The following is a 14,280-nucleotide window of genomic DNA, read 5'->3' as shown; positions in this document are numbered from 1 at the left end:
ACGCTCTGGAGGTGTGGAGTGTTCCTTTTTACAGTAATTTCCAAGAATGATTGCCTATCGAAGTCTCGGGGTCCAAATGACACATATCGAACGTGCGATTGTAAATCGATCATGCGAGTCTCGTGGCGGGCGTTATGATCAATTATTTGTGATCGGCATTTTTATCTGTTTTCCGTCGTTCCTTTAATCGCTCTAAATTACATTCCTCCGCGAATTATTTGTGAGTTGCTTGGGAAACGCAGACGATTTCTGTCGATAGTGAGTGTGATGTCTGGTGTTCCTGACGTTTCTTCGGCGGCTTCTCTCTCAGGAAAAAGTCTAGTTCCATGCTAATCCAACGTAGAAAAGTGTTTGACGTTTTGCCGCAAATATGGAGTACTACCGGACAGGCTGTGGTGGTGCGAAGCGTGGAAAACTTCGTAAGAGGAGCTTCGATGCTGAAATATCGTTTCAATTTCATTGCGGACAGCGCGGAAATAGAACGAGTATCAGGAAGAATAGGTGGTTCGACTCTTCCAAATTATCCATCGAGACCAGCGTAATTCTTGTGTCTTGCTTGATAGGAGACTCTACGTTAGAAGCAACAGCAACGGAAACTGAGTTAGCTGCTAATACCGTGTGTGACTATTTCGGGTTTTGCAGAGAAATCTTTTATGTGGTGGAGACAAACGACAGTGTACTAATTGGTGGAGCGAGTAAAGTTGCGGAAGTGGACGAATCTCGTATAGCTAGACGGAAGAACCAGAGAGGACGACCTTAAAAGACTGAAATCGATCGTATTTTGTATTCGGCGGAATAGAAAGAGAGTCCCGGAAATGTTTCGTTGTGAGAGTATTGTCCAGAGACAAGGTCACTTTAGTGGGTCTCATAAAGCACTTCATACTGTCTGGTACTAAATTAATTACAGACGGTTTTCCGTCCTGCAAGACTATGAAAGTTGAAGGATTCGACCACGAATTCGTGAACCACTCTGTGGAGTTTGCGTCTTCGGATGACCTCAGTGTACACACGCAGAATATTGTGCAGCTATGGAAATCTGTCAAGTCTTCCATTACAAGAGTAGGGCGTCCAGGACAAAGAGACGAACTGTACTTGTTTCAGTACCTCTATTTCCACAACTTGCGTTTGCAGGGAAAAGTTACCGCATGTGACTCTTTGCCGATATTCTTGCGTGATATTGGCATAGTTTAAGAAGGCTATGGCAAAAAGGGAATTGTCCCTGTAGCGTACACATCACATGGACTTTCTTATGATGACAACACCGACGACGAGTCGTCTCCTTAGGAATTACAGGAATTTTTTAACGGTCTTCATTTTTCGTTGCTGTAGTGACCACTGTAAACATATTCATAACGCCCGCCACGAGACTCGCATGATCGATTTACAGTCGCACGTTCGATGTGTGTCGTTTGGACTCCACGACTTTCATAGGAAAGATTTAATGAAATAATCTGTAACGTCTTTGGAGTGCCGTATAGAGAAACCGTTATTCACACGAAATCCAGACCTCATCGTATAAACTTATTATTACCTCAGGCGTAATCCGGTTGTAAGACGGATGCCGCAGGCACGATGCCGGTGCCTCGTACGCCTATCTCGTGACGTAGCTGCGTCGACTTTGTGAGCGTCACTATGGAAACGTCGCAGTGTTGCTGGTGCTATGATGACGTTTCTATGGAAATGCCTCAGTGTCGGCAGTGGTAAGGTTTTGATTTTGCTGTCGACAGTGCTTCGTAGCTGAAAGCTGACCGAAGCGTTCCCAACTGTCAGCACTTTCCTTACGTTGTATTGATTACTGGGGTGCTCCATCGCCACGGTGTGTGTATCGATGCTCCATTTTATACGAGTACCGTGTGCCTGTCCATCTCCTCCACCGCTGTTTCCCTGTCTGTCTGCTGTTTCACCGTCTCTCTGCCTGTATTCCACTCACCATCTCTCTGTGTCCATGTGCCCCATCTCTGTCCATCTCGTCCTCATCCCTTTCCGTCCATCTCTTCCTGCTTCCTCTCTCTGTCCATCAAATCCTCCTCACTCTACACAGGATGGCTCTCTTAAGAGTCCTGAGGCCCATTCTCTTTGGTTCGCTGGAGTCAGGTCTAACAAATACTGCCCATCACGTCATTCGTGTGACGGAAATCGTCAGTGTGTTTCCGTTACAAGCGAAAAGATTTTTAAGCTTAACTTTACGTGCCCATTCGATGGAGCGGTCCCAGAATAGTGGCTCTTGGGACTATGCGACTTAACATCTGTGGTCATCGGTCCCCTAGAACTTAGAACTACTTAAACCTAACTAACCTAAGGAGATCATACACATCCATGCCCGAGAGGATTCGAACCTGCGACCGTAGCGGTCACGCGGTTCCATACTGAAGCGCCTAGAACCGCGCTGCCACACCGGCCAGCCGCACAATAGTCTAGTGTGATATATGTTGTACCGATATGTTACAACAGGGAAAATAAAACTGCAAGAATAACCAGTATTGCGGCAGCGACATCACCACGGTGGCCCCAGCTAACTACTACCGCCAGACGTGCAGCGCTACTGAGTCGTTACTGCACTGCTCTTTCTCCTTCGAGTTTAAAAGTCCCTGTCAATACATACCGATAAAGGAATAACACTATAGACTAATCTGGAACCCTTCTATCGAATAAACACGTAAAATTCCTCTTTAAAAATCATTTTGTTTATAAGGGGAAACAAAATGACGCTTTCCATCGACACTGGGCGTCGCATAAAAGACATTATGACCAGTATTCATACGGTCTGCCTCCAACTGCGTAATGCAGAAACGAAACTGCAAGCATCTGCTGAAACACCAGAGAAAATGCTGCTGACCACTCTTTGAATTGATGCCCTGAACATCTCGAACTCTCCCTCATCCCCCATCTCTCTGTCTCCTCTACCCAGTCTCTCTGCACAACTCCTCCTCCCTCCTCCGTCCACCCACTCCGCTCCTTCCCCCTCTCTCTGACCACTTCCTTCTCATCACTCTACCTGCCAATCCCCTCCTGCACAGTCTCTCACGTCAACTCCTCCTCCCACTCCTCTATATCCTCCTCCCCAAACTATCTGCCAATTTCCTCTTATCCTTGTCTCTGTGTATCCCATCCTCCACCCTCTCTCTGCCCATCTCCTCCTCCCTCTCTCATACTGTTCAGTGTCTCCTCCTCCTCCTGTCTGTCCAGCATCTTCTACACCATCTGTCAATTCATCTTCTCTACCCTTTCTCTCATTCTCACCCCCTCTCACTATGTATCCTCCACTCTCTCAGCTCAGCTGTGCCAAACGACACATGTAATGCCTGCAAGGCATGCTATTACTACCTGCACAATGCGATTATCACTCTGGATCTAAGGGGTTATAAAAAACTTTTGACCAGTTCTCCACCCATGTGGTAGCTAGATCATTCTTATTTTCACATAGCAAGCACCATGCATATCAAATTTGGTTGAAATCTATTTAATGGTTTAACAGGACACACACACACACACACACACACACACACACACACACAACATATACATTTTCATGTATATTCTGTTTACATAACATGAAGAGTAGTTTCTTCGGTATTTACTGATGGTGTCAGCTTTGACAGTGAAAGATGGCTGGTCCATTTGGACTGTAGCTCTTTCATAATTATTATAATTACAGGGTTGCTTAGCAATACTGTGATGAGCTATCTTGGATCTAGCACTGATTGCACACTGAGAAGATAGGCATTTAGCTGATGTGGTTAATCATGGGGTTACGGATCGTTACTTCATTTGACTATTATTCCCTTCGTCTGATTCACTGCTGCCATATGCAGAGGGAAGTGCGCTGCTGCAAGATCTTTTCAGAATGGGATGATCATGCAAGTATTCGCAGGAGGACTGGTCACCCATACATCAGGTGAGGCCTGGGTGGCTCTTCCACTCAAAGTGGACCCCACACAAGGAGAGAGAGTCAGTAGCTTGGGCAAATGGGGCCTGTTGGTGACTGTGAGTGCCGGCTGACTACATCCTCCGATAGCTGGCCAGTTTGTGTAGCAAGCCACAAAAGTCACACCAAATGACTGGGAGGCACGTTACAAAATGTTTCATAGTGGAAAACGACTGTTTTCAGACTCTCCCGGCGTTTTGGGAATGAATGGACGAATGCCTGGCTTCAGACATCCGTATCTGCAGGCATTGTGAAATTTCCATTTCCACGAAAACCTCGACCCTCACAGTGGGTTTGGTGACAGTGTGTCACCTATGTAGATAGCATATTTTTCTGTTTTGTTTTGGTCCTCACGCCAGTAGTAGAGCAAAGTATGTTCTACCCCACTCTCCATTGTCGCCAAATTTATTCAAGATGGCGGATCCAAGATGTTGGCGATAGATATGGCAACATCGCCATGATGTCATGGTGGGAAGTTCAAATTTTGCTCGGAAGGTAGGTCATTTGGGCTACCTCCACAAACGTAAACCCCTCCAGTCACCTCCCCTAGAAAACGGTACGAATTTTATATTCCATCAGGACAAGGCAACACATTACGGCTACCTCAATTAACCTAAGAAAATGGCGGGAAAAACAGTCTACCTCCACTAACCTAAGTCACCTAACAGTCACCTCTTCCTAGGAATTGGTGGGAAAATGATTCATTCTGTGCTGGAAAGGATGGACATTAGTCTCTATTTAAACAATCTTTATTTAAACAATTTCAGGCAGTACCTCCATCCACTGTGTTCACCATTAGGTCCAGAGTCCGGATGACCTAGTACACAGTACTGCCACCAGAGGGCGCCATCGTCTCCTCTGATATAATTCAAGATGGTGGTATGGAGGGGAAAAATGGTGGGAAAAGGACTTAGCCTTTGCAGATCTGCTGGAGTGAGTAAGGAGTGTACTTTATGTATTTTGGAACAATTTATTTAGGGACAGGTTTCACATAGTCATTTATTACACTGATACAAAACACTGACTCTGACATCCTTGGGGTCACAATACACAGTTTGCAGACCTACAAACTACTTGTAAATCACCAAAATAATGCAGAACACTGTTGTGCAGACACGCTCACTAATTATCAACTGTCAAAATGATGCATACAATTTATTTTGGGATGGATTTCATGTAGTTTATTTATTACACTGGTACAAAACACCTACCCTCACGAGCTTGAGGTCACTATAAATAGTCTACAGACTCGCAAACTACTCGTAAATTACCGAAATACTGCAGTTCACCAATGTGCAGAGACTCAAACAACTCCTAAATTATCAAAATAATGCATGTAAAAGGCTCTCCAAACACTCTTGCTAATTGTCAACTGTCTAAATCATGCATTGCACAGCCTGTGCACCTGTTCAGAAAACAAAGCAACAGACACAACCCAAGTGGTCTCAGGCGCTGCAGTCATAGACTGTGTGGTTAATCCCGGTGGAGGTTCGAGTCCTCCCTCGGGAATGAGTGTGTGTTTGTCCTTAGGACAATTTAGGTTAAGTAGTGTGTAAGCTTAGGGTCTGATGACCTTAGCAGTTAAGTCCCATAAGATTTCACACCCATTTGAACATTTTTGAACAGACACGAAAACAAACTGTAAATTGTCGAAAAATAATGAGTGTGTATCGCTATTCAAAAACGCTCACAATGCTTAAGCACCCAAAAATAATGTAGTGCACAAACACTCAGTGCACATAAAAAACGCAACATATCAGCAAACTGTTCCACCACTCACACCTGCTTTGCAGGTCAGCCAGACACAAGCCACTGCCAGAGCACAAGCCATTGCTATCACCCCGGTGCAGATAGCAGGTCAAAGTAGTGTCTACTTTCAGGTATACAGTTACAGTTCTTAGAGTGCTATACTGATGTCACATGTCTGTGTAAATAATCGCCAAGTCACCCTCTGGACCACACAACCATGTTCAACATTGCTGGCATGATCACTCTCTCTACCGGTGGTCCAGCAAATACCTAATTGCCAAGTGACTCACCCTCGTAGACACTGCCAAAATCTGGTCCATTGCTTCCCAGAATAGCACAGGCTACATTGTTCCTAGCGATCCTAATGGGACATTCGAGCTGCATCTAGCCGTGCACGAGTGCTTATCTGCCCAGTGTGGCTGACACATCGCTATAAAATGCCCACATAGCAACACACCATCACAATTGCATAGTTAACAGTCGCTTTTAAAGGAGCTTTTGTGACGTCTGAGCTTGCCTGCTTTGAAATTCTTGTCCTAACAGAACCTGTTTATGATAACAGCGCAGAATAACGCCAAATGAATTCCTCCTGATGGTCTCTAACGTCTCACCCCGACCATCACACGTTACCCTTGCTGGAAATTGTTAAGTCCTGCTTTCAACAAAGTTCTCTGAATTGCAAACATTCTCAACATTCTGAAGAGGCTCTTGCATCTCAGCACAAAGGATGTCTTGGGAATGAATGGAGCATTATGGTTGGCTCTTATTGAATTTACCTGCCGAATTACTGATGCTGTCAGTGTGGAAGCACTGCCTACCTTTTCTTTCTGCAGACGAGACTTTCAGTGCAAAAAACTACACTCCTGGAAATTGAAATAAGAACACCGTGAATTCAATATCCCAGGAAGGGGAAACTTTATTGACACATTCCTGGGGTCAGATACATCACATGATCACACTGACAGAACCACAGGCACATAGACACAGGCAACAGAGCATGCACAATGTCGGCACTAGTACAGTGTATATCCATCTTTCGCAGCAATGCAGGCTGCTATTCTCCCATGGAGACGATCGTAGAGATGCTGGATGTAGTCCTGTGGAACGGCTTGCCATGCCATTTCCACCTGGCGCCTCAGTTGGACCAGCGTTCGTGCTGGACGTGCAGACCGCGTGAGACGACGCTTCATCCAGTCCCAAACATGCTCAATGGGGGACAGATCCGGAGATCTTGCTGGCCAGGGTAGTTGACTTACACCTTCTAGAGCACGTTGGGTGGCACAGGATACATGCGGACGTGCATTGTCCTGTTGGAACAGCAAGTTCCCTTGCCGGTCTAGGAATGGCAGAACGATGGGTTCAATGACGGTTTGGATGTACCGTCCACTATTCAGTGTCCACTCGACGATCACCAGAGGTGTACGGCTAGTGTAGGAGATCGCTCCCCACACCATGATGCCGGGTGTTGGCCCTGTGTGCCTCGGTCGTATGCAGTCCTGATTGTGGCACTCACCTGCACGGCGCCAAACACGCATACGGCCATCATTGGCACCAAGGCAGAAGCAACTCTCATAGCTGAAGACGACACGTCTCCATTCGTCCCTCCATTCACGCCTGTCGCGACACCACTGAAGGCGGGCTGCACGATGTTGGGGCGTGAGCGGAAGACGGCCTAACGGTGTGCGGGACCGTAGCCCAGCTTCATGGAGACGTTTGCGAATGGTCCTCGCCAATACCCCAGGAGCAACAGTGTCCCTAATTTGCTGGAAGTGGCGGTGCGGTCCCCTACGGCACTGCGTAGGATCCTACGTTCTTGGCGTGCATCCATGCGTCGCTGCGGTCCGGTCCCAGGTCGACGGGCACGTGCACCTTTCGCCGACCACTGGCGACAACATCGATGTACTGTGGAGACCTCAAGCCCCACGTGTTGAGCAATTCGGCGGTACGTCCACCTGGCCTCCCGCATGTCCACTATACGACCTCGCTCAAAGTCCGTCAACTGCACATACGGTTCACGTCCACGCTGTCGCGGCATGCTACCAGTGTTAAAGACTGCGATGGAGTTCCGTATGCCACGGAAAACTGGCTGACACTGACGGCGGCGGTGCACAAATGCTGCACAGCTAGCGCCATTCGACGGCCAACACCGCGGTTCCTGGTGTGTCCGCTGTGCCGTGCGTGTGATCATTGCTTGTACAGCCCTCTAGCAGTGTCCGGAGCAAGTATGGTGGGTCTGACACACCGGTGTCAATGTGTTCTTTTATCCATTTCCAGGAGTGTATTTTGTACAGATCACCATATTGCGCCGACAATTAAACCCCGTAAAGTGGCCTACAGATCGTCAAATGCGGAAAGACACTCAATTACACTGCTCTGCCACTGAGGACGAGAGCTCGAATATTAGAATGTGAAACCGATCTCCAACCCGGCAATATATCACCGCATACCGTGTTGATGTAGTAAACATACAATTCGTATCTTGCGCCATACAAAATCTCCACTTTTACATCATTTGTATAGCTATCGACCGCCAGACACTCGTACATATACTGTGAAGACAGACTGCATAAGCACATTTAGTAGAGTTGGACTTGGTTATTACTTTAGATAGCAATGTGAGTTGAGTATAAGATTCATAACGTTGCTAGATGCGTTTGGAATGGTATGTAGCTATGAGCTATGAAGCGTGAGTCAAACGTGGTGTATGGTCCATTAGAGTCGCTAAGGAGAGAGCAGGATCTGCTATTGTGGAATGGAGTTCTGCAACGTCTTCGCCGGACCACAGTTAAAGTAAGGGCATACTATAGAGGAATGCCGAATGCGTGTGGCTCTGCTTGGAGTGGGTGCTCTGTAAATAAACGCCCGGTCATTAACATCGCCTACATAGAACTTTGGCCTGTGTTCGGCTGCAGGTTGCTGTTGTGCTCCCACCCAATCACTTCAGCATGTGTGTGTGGGTGAACACGTATTTGGATAGGAATTTCTTAGGTGTTACGTTTGAATGGGGGTGCCGCCACTCCATGCTTGTGGACGCCGAGCAGGAGCTGTGTGAAGTCTGACATCTGAGGGATGCATCACTTATTTCTGCCTTCTGTGTACTCTAATGGACAGGGGGAGGTGGACTGTGCTTCCCCGCATTGATTGCATTTTTTCGGGAGTGGGTCTGTAGGCTGTGATATGCGCTATTTGGACAGTTTACGAGTACTTAGCGTGTCTACACATCACTGTGCTGTATTATTTATGAGCAGTTTGCAGGCCAGTACTGAAATTATTTCGCAAAATTAGGAGTTGTTTCCGTGTCTGCAGACTATGTATTTTGACGCCAAGCACATTAGGGTCGTTGTTTTGTATCAGTGTGATAGATATAATCTATCATTAAATGAGTTGTTTGAAAATACACTCCTGGAAATTGAAATAAGAACACCGTGAATTCATTGTCCCAGGAAGGGGAAACTTTATTGACACATTCCTGGGGTCAGATACATCACATGATCACACTGACAGAACCACAGGCACATAGACACAGGCAACAGAGCATGCACAATGTCGGCACTAGTACAGTGTATATCCATCTTTCGCAGCAATGCAGGCTGCTATTCTCCCATGGAGACGATCGTAGAGATGCTGGATGTAGTCCTGTGGAACGGCTTGCCATGCCATTTCCACCTGGCGCCTCAGTTGGACCAGCGTTCGTGCTGGACGTGCAGACCGCGTGAGACGACGCTTCATCCAGTCCCAAACATGCTCAATGGGGTACAGATCCGGAGATCTTGCTGGCCAGGGTAGTTGACTTACACCTTCTAGAGCACGTTGGGTGGCACTGGATACATGCGGACGAGCATTGTCCTGTTGGAACAGCAAGTTCCCTTGCCGGTCTAGGAATGGCAGAACGATGGGTTCAATGACGGTTTGGATGTACCGTCCACTATTCAGTGTCCCCTCGACGATCAACAGAGGTGTACGGCCAGTGTAGGAGATCGCTCCCCACACCATGATGCCGGGTGTTGGCCCTGTGTGCCTCGGTCGTATGCAGTCCTGATTGTGGCACTCACCTGCACGGCGCCAAACACGCATACGACCATCATTGGCACCAAGGCAGAAGCGACTCTCATCGCTGAAGACGACACGTCTCCATTCGTCCCTCCATTCACGCCTGTCGCGACACCACTGAAGGCGGGCTGCACGATGTTGGGGCGTGAGCGGAAGACGGCCTAACGGTGTGCGGGACCGTAGCTCAGCTTCATGGAGACGTTTGCGAATGGTCGTCGCCGATACCCCAGGAGCAACAGTGTCCCTAATTTGCTGGGAAGTGGCGGTGCGGTCCCCTACGGCACTGTGTAGGATCCTACAGTCTTGGCGTGCATCCGTGCGTCGCTGCGGTCCGCTCCCAGGTCGACGGGCACGTGCACCTTCCGCCGACCACTGGCGACAACATCGATGTAATGTGGCGACCTCACGCCCCACGTGTTGAGCAATTCGGCGGTACGTCCACCCGGCCTCCCGCATGCCCACTATACGCCCTCGATCAAAGTCCGTCAACTGCACATACGGTTCACGTCCACGCTGTCACGGCATGCTACCAGTGTTAAAGACTGCGATGGAGCTCCGTATGCCACGGCAAACTGGCTGACACTGATGGCGGCGGTGCACAAACGCTGCGCAGCTAGCGCCATTCGACGGCCAACACCGCGGTTCCTGGTGTGTCCGCTGTGCCTTGCGTGTGATCATTGCTTGTACAGCCCTCTCGCAGTGTCCGGAGCAAGTATGGTGGGTTTGACACACCGGTGTCAATGTGTTCTTTTTTCCATTTCCAGGAGTGTAAATCGAGTGCTGTCAATCCTTACAGCACAGAGCAGGCTGAGTCGTTTTCCTTCACCATCTTGGTTTATGTCATGAAAGGGGCGATAGCGTCCTCTGCTGGGTACTAAACCTCATGGGGAACACACGGTTTGTCACCATCATGGATAACTGTACTTGCGCCATTAGTTGGTGTCACGGTGGCGTCCTCTGAGAGTGACGAAATGCACTAAGCCAGTTGCGGTCTGGAGCTTGTGGTGAACCCCCTAGGTGGCAGCATCTTAGATTATGGTACTTGCGACACTACAGCATCCTCTAGTGGCAACGAAATGAGCTAAGTCAGATGGACTATGGACTCAGTGGCGAATACATTTGGTGGTGGTGCTGCCTCTAATTGTTTGAATAAAGGCTGGTGTATGATTTCGACAGTTGACGACTAGGAAGCAGAGTCTTTTAGTTGGATTATTATTCTGACAATTTACGAGTTGTTTGGCTTTCTGGACGTAAATTTATTGCATTATTTATGAGTGATTCACATGTGTGTAGGTTGTGCAATGTGTTATTTTTGACGTTTTACAATTAGCAAGAGTGTGTGTAGAGCCTTATACATGAGTTATGCAGGAGTGGTTTGCAGGTCTGTATGCTGTGGGGCATGTCAGAGCGTGTGCTCTGTGATACATATACTCTGTCCATAAATAAATTGCTCCCAAATAAGTCAAGTACACTCCTTTCTCTCTCTATCACCCTCCCCTAGGAAGATATGGCGGTCTGGCGGCTTAGGTTAGTGGTGGTGGTGAGCTTCATTTGCAGCAATTTTATTACGTTGATAGCAAAAACGCAAGTGAGCTTTGTTTACTGGCAGATTTCGCATTTGGCACCAGATCCTAGTAGGAAGGGAGGCTGAGGTTACTACAAGTGTCCTTTCTTTCCCACAGTTTTCTTAGGTTGGTAGAGAAAGTGCAAGTGACCTTTGTTTACTGCCAGAATTCAAATCCGGCGCCTGTTCCTAGGAGGGGGTGGTGGTCTGAACCTTGAGAAGTAGTTGAAAGTAGATAGTTGAACACCTTTCCATACCTATATGAAACTGTAAATTGAATTATTTAATGTGGATAAAGTTGAAATTAAGTACTTAGGTAATAGATAGGTTAGATGTGCAATGTGGGTGTTAGCGTATTTACAGAAGACTATGTCAGGTGCGTGTCTGGAGGTGGTGGCCGAGAGTGTGTGACATAAGCAGTCGGACGCCCTCGGGCTGGTGCACGGCACGTGTCCAGTTATAACCCGTGCACTTGACAGAGAGCAGATGATCTTGTGTCATGGTAGTGTCCTCTGGTGGTCACTTTAACTCTGGAGCTCGTGGTGGACACAGTGGGTGCACCCATCTTGATTAATGGTGTTGTTGTTGTTGTCTTCAGTCCTGAGACTGGTTTGATGCAGCTCTCCATGCTACTCTATTCTGTGCAAGCTGCTTCATCTCCCAGTACCTACTGCAACCTACATCCTTCTGAATCTGCTTAGTGTACTCATCTCTCGGTCTCCCTCTGCGATTTTTACCCTCCACGCTGCCCTCCAATGCTAAATTTGTGATCCCTTGATGCCTCAAAACATGTCCTACCAACCGATCCCTTCTTCTAGTCAAGTTGTGCCACAAACTTCTCTTCTCCCCAATCCTATTCAATACCTCCTCATTAGTTACGTGATCTATCCACCTTATCTTCAGTATTCTTCTGTAGCACCACATTTCGAAAGCTTCTATTCTCTTCTTGTCCAAACTAGTTATCGTCCATGTTTCACTTCCATACATGGCTACACTCCAAACAAATACTTTCAGAAACGACTTCCTGATACATAAATCTATATTCGATGTTAACAAATTTCTCTTCTTCAGAAACGCTTTCCTTGCCATTGCCAGTCTACATTTTATATCCTCTCTACTTCGACCATCATCAGTTATTTTACTTCCTAAATAGCAAAACTCCTTTACTACTTTAAGTGTCTCATTTCCTAATCTAATTCCCTCAGCATCACCCGATTTAATTTGACTACATTCCATTATCCTCGTTTTGCTTTTGTTAATGTTCATCTTATATCCTCCTTTCAAGACACTGTCCATTCCGTTCAACTGCTCTTCCAAGTCCTTTGCCGTCTCTGACAGAATTACAATGTCATCGGCGAACCTCAAAGTTTTTACTTCGTCTCCATGAATTTTAATACCTACTCCAAATTTTTCTTTTGTTTCCTTTACTGCTTGCTCAATATACAGATTGAATAACATCGGGGAGAGGCTACAACCCTGTCTCACTCCTTTCCCAACCACTGCTTCCCTTTCATGCCCCTCGACTCTTATTACTGCCATCTGGTTTCTGTACAAATTGTAAATAGCCTTTCGCTCCCTGTATTTTACCCCTGCCACCTTTAGAATTTGAAAAAGAGTATTCCAGTCAACATTGTCAAAAGCTTTCTCTAAGTCTACAAATGCTAGAAACGTAGGTTTGCCTTTTCTTAATCTTTCTTCTAAGATAAGTCGTAAGGTCAGTATTGCCTCACGTGTTCCAACATTTCGACGGAATCCAAACTGATCCTCCCCGAGGTCTGCATCTACCAGTTTTTCCATTCGTCTGTAAAGAATTCGCGTTAGTATTTTGCAGCCGCGGCTTATTAAACTGATAGTTCGGTAATTTTCACATCTGTCAGCACCTGCTTTCTTTGGGATTGGAATTATTATATTCTTCTTGAAGTCTGAGGGTATTTCGCCTGTCTCATACATCTTGCTCACCAGCTGGTAGAGTTTTGTCATGACTGGCTCTCCCAAGGCCGTCAGTAGTTCTAATGGAATTTTGTCTACTCCGGGGGCCTTGTTTCGACTCAGGTCTTTCAGTGCTCTGTCAAACTCTTCACGCAGTATCGTATCTCCCATTTCGTCTTCATCTACATCCTCTTCTATTTCCATAATATCGTCCTCAAGTACATCGCCCTTGTATAAACCTTCTATATACTCCTTCCACCTTTCTGCCTTCCCTTCTTTGCTTAGAACTGGGCTGCCATCTGAGCTCTTGATATTCATACACGTGGTTCTCTTCTCTCCAAAGGTCTCTTTAATTTTCCTGTAGGCAGTATCTATCTTACCCCTAGTGAGATAAGCTTCTACATCCTTACATTTGTCCTCTAGCCATCCCTGTTTAGCCATTTTGCACTTCCTGTCGATCTCATTTTTGAGACGTTTGTATTCCTTTTTGCCTGCTTCATTTACTGCTTTTGTATACTTTCTCCTTTCATCAATTAAATTCAATATTTCTTCTGTTACCCAAGGATTTCTAGCAGCCCTCGTCTTTGTACCTACTTTATCATCTGCTGCCTTCACTACTACATCCCTCAGAGCTACCCATTCTTCTTCTACTGTATTTCTTTCCCCTATTCCTGTCAATTGTTCCCTTATGCTCTCTCTGAAACTCTGTACAACCTCTGGTTCTTTCAGTTTATCCAGGTCCCATCTCCTTAATTTCCCACATTTTTGCAGTTTCTTCAGTTTTAATCTACAGGTCATAACCAGTAGATTGTGGTCAGAGTCCACATCTGCCCCTGGAAATGTCTTACAACTTAAAACCTGGTTCCTAAATCTCTGTCTTACCATTATATAATCTATCTGATACCTTTTAGTATCTCCAGGGTTCTTCCACGTATACAACCTTCTTTCATGATTCTTAAACCAAGTGTTAGCTATGATTAAGTTGTGCTCTGTGCAAAATTCTACTAGGCGGCTTCCTCTTTCATTTCTTAGCCCCAATCCATATTCACCTACTATGTTTCCT

Source organism: Schistocerca gregaria, chromosome 3 (assembly GCF_023897955.1).
Source record: "Schistocerca gregaria isolate iqSchGreg1 chromosome 3, iqSchGreg1.2, whole genome shotgun sequence".
Lineage (NCBI taxonomy): Eukaryota > Metazoa > Arthropoda > Insecta > Orthoptera > Acrididae > Schistocerca > Schistocerca gregaria.
This window is presented reverse-complemented; position numbering follows the sequence as displayed.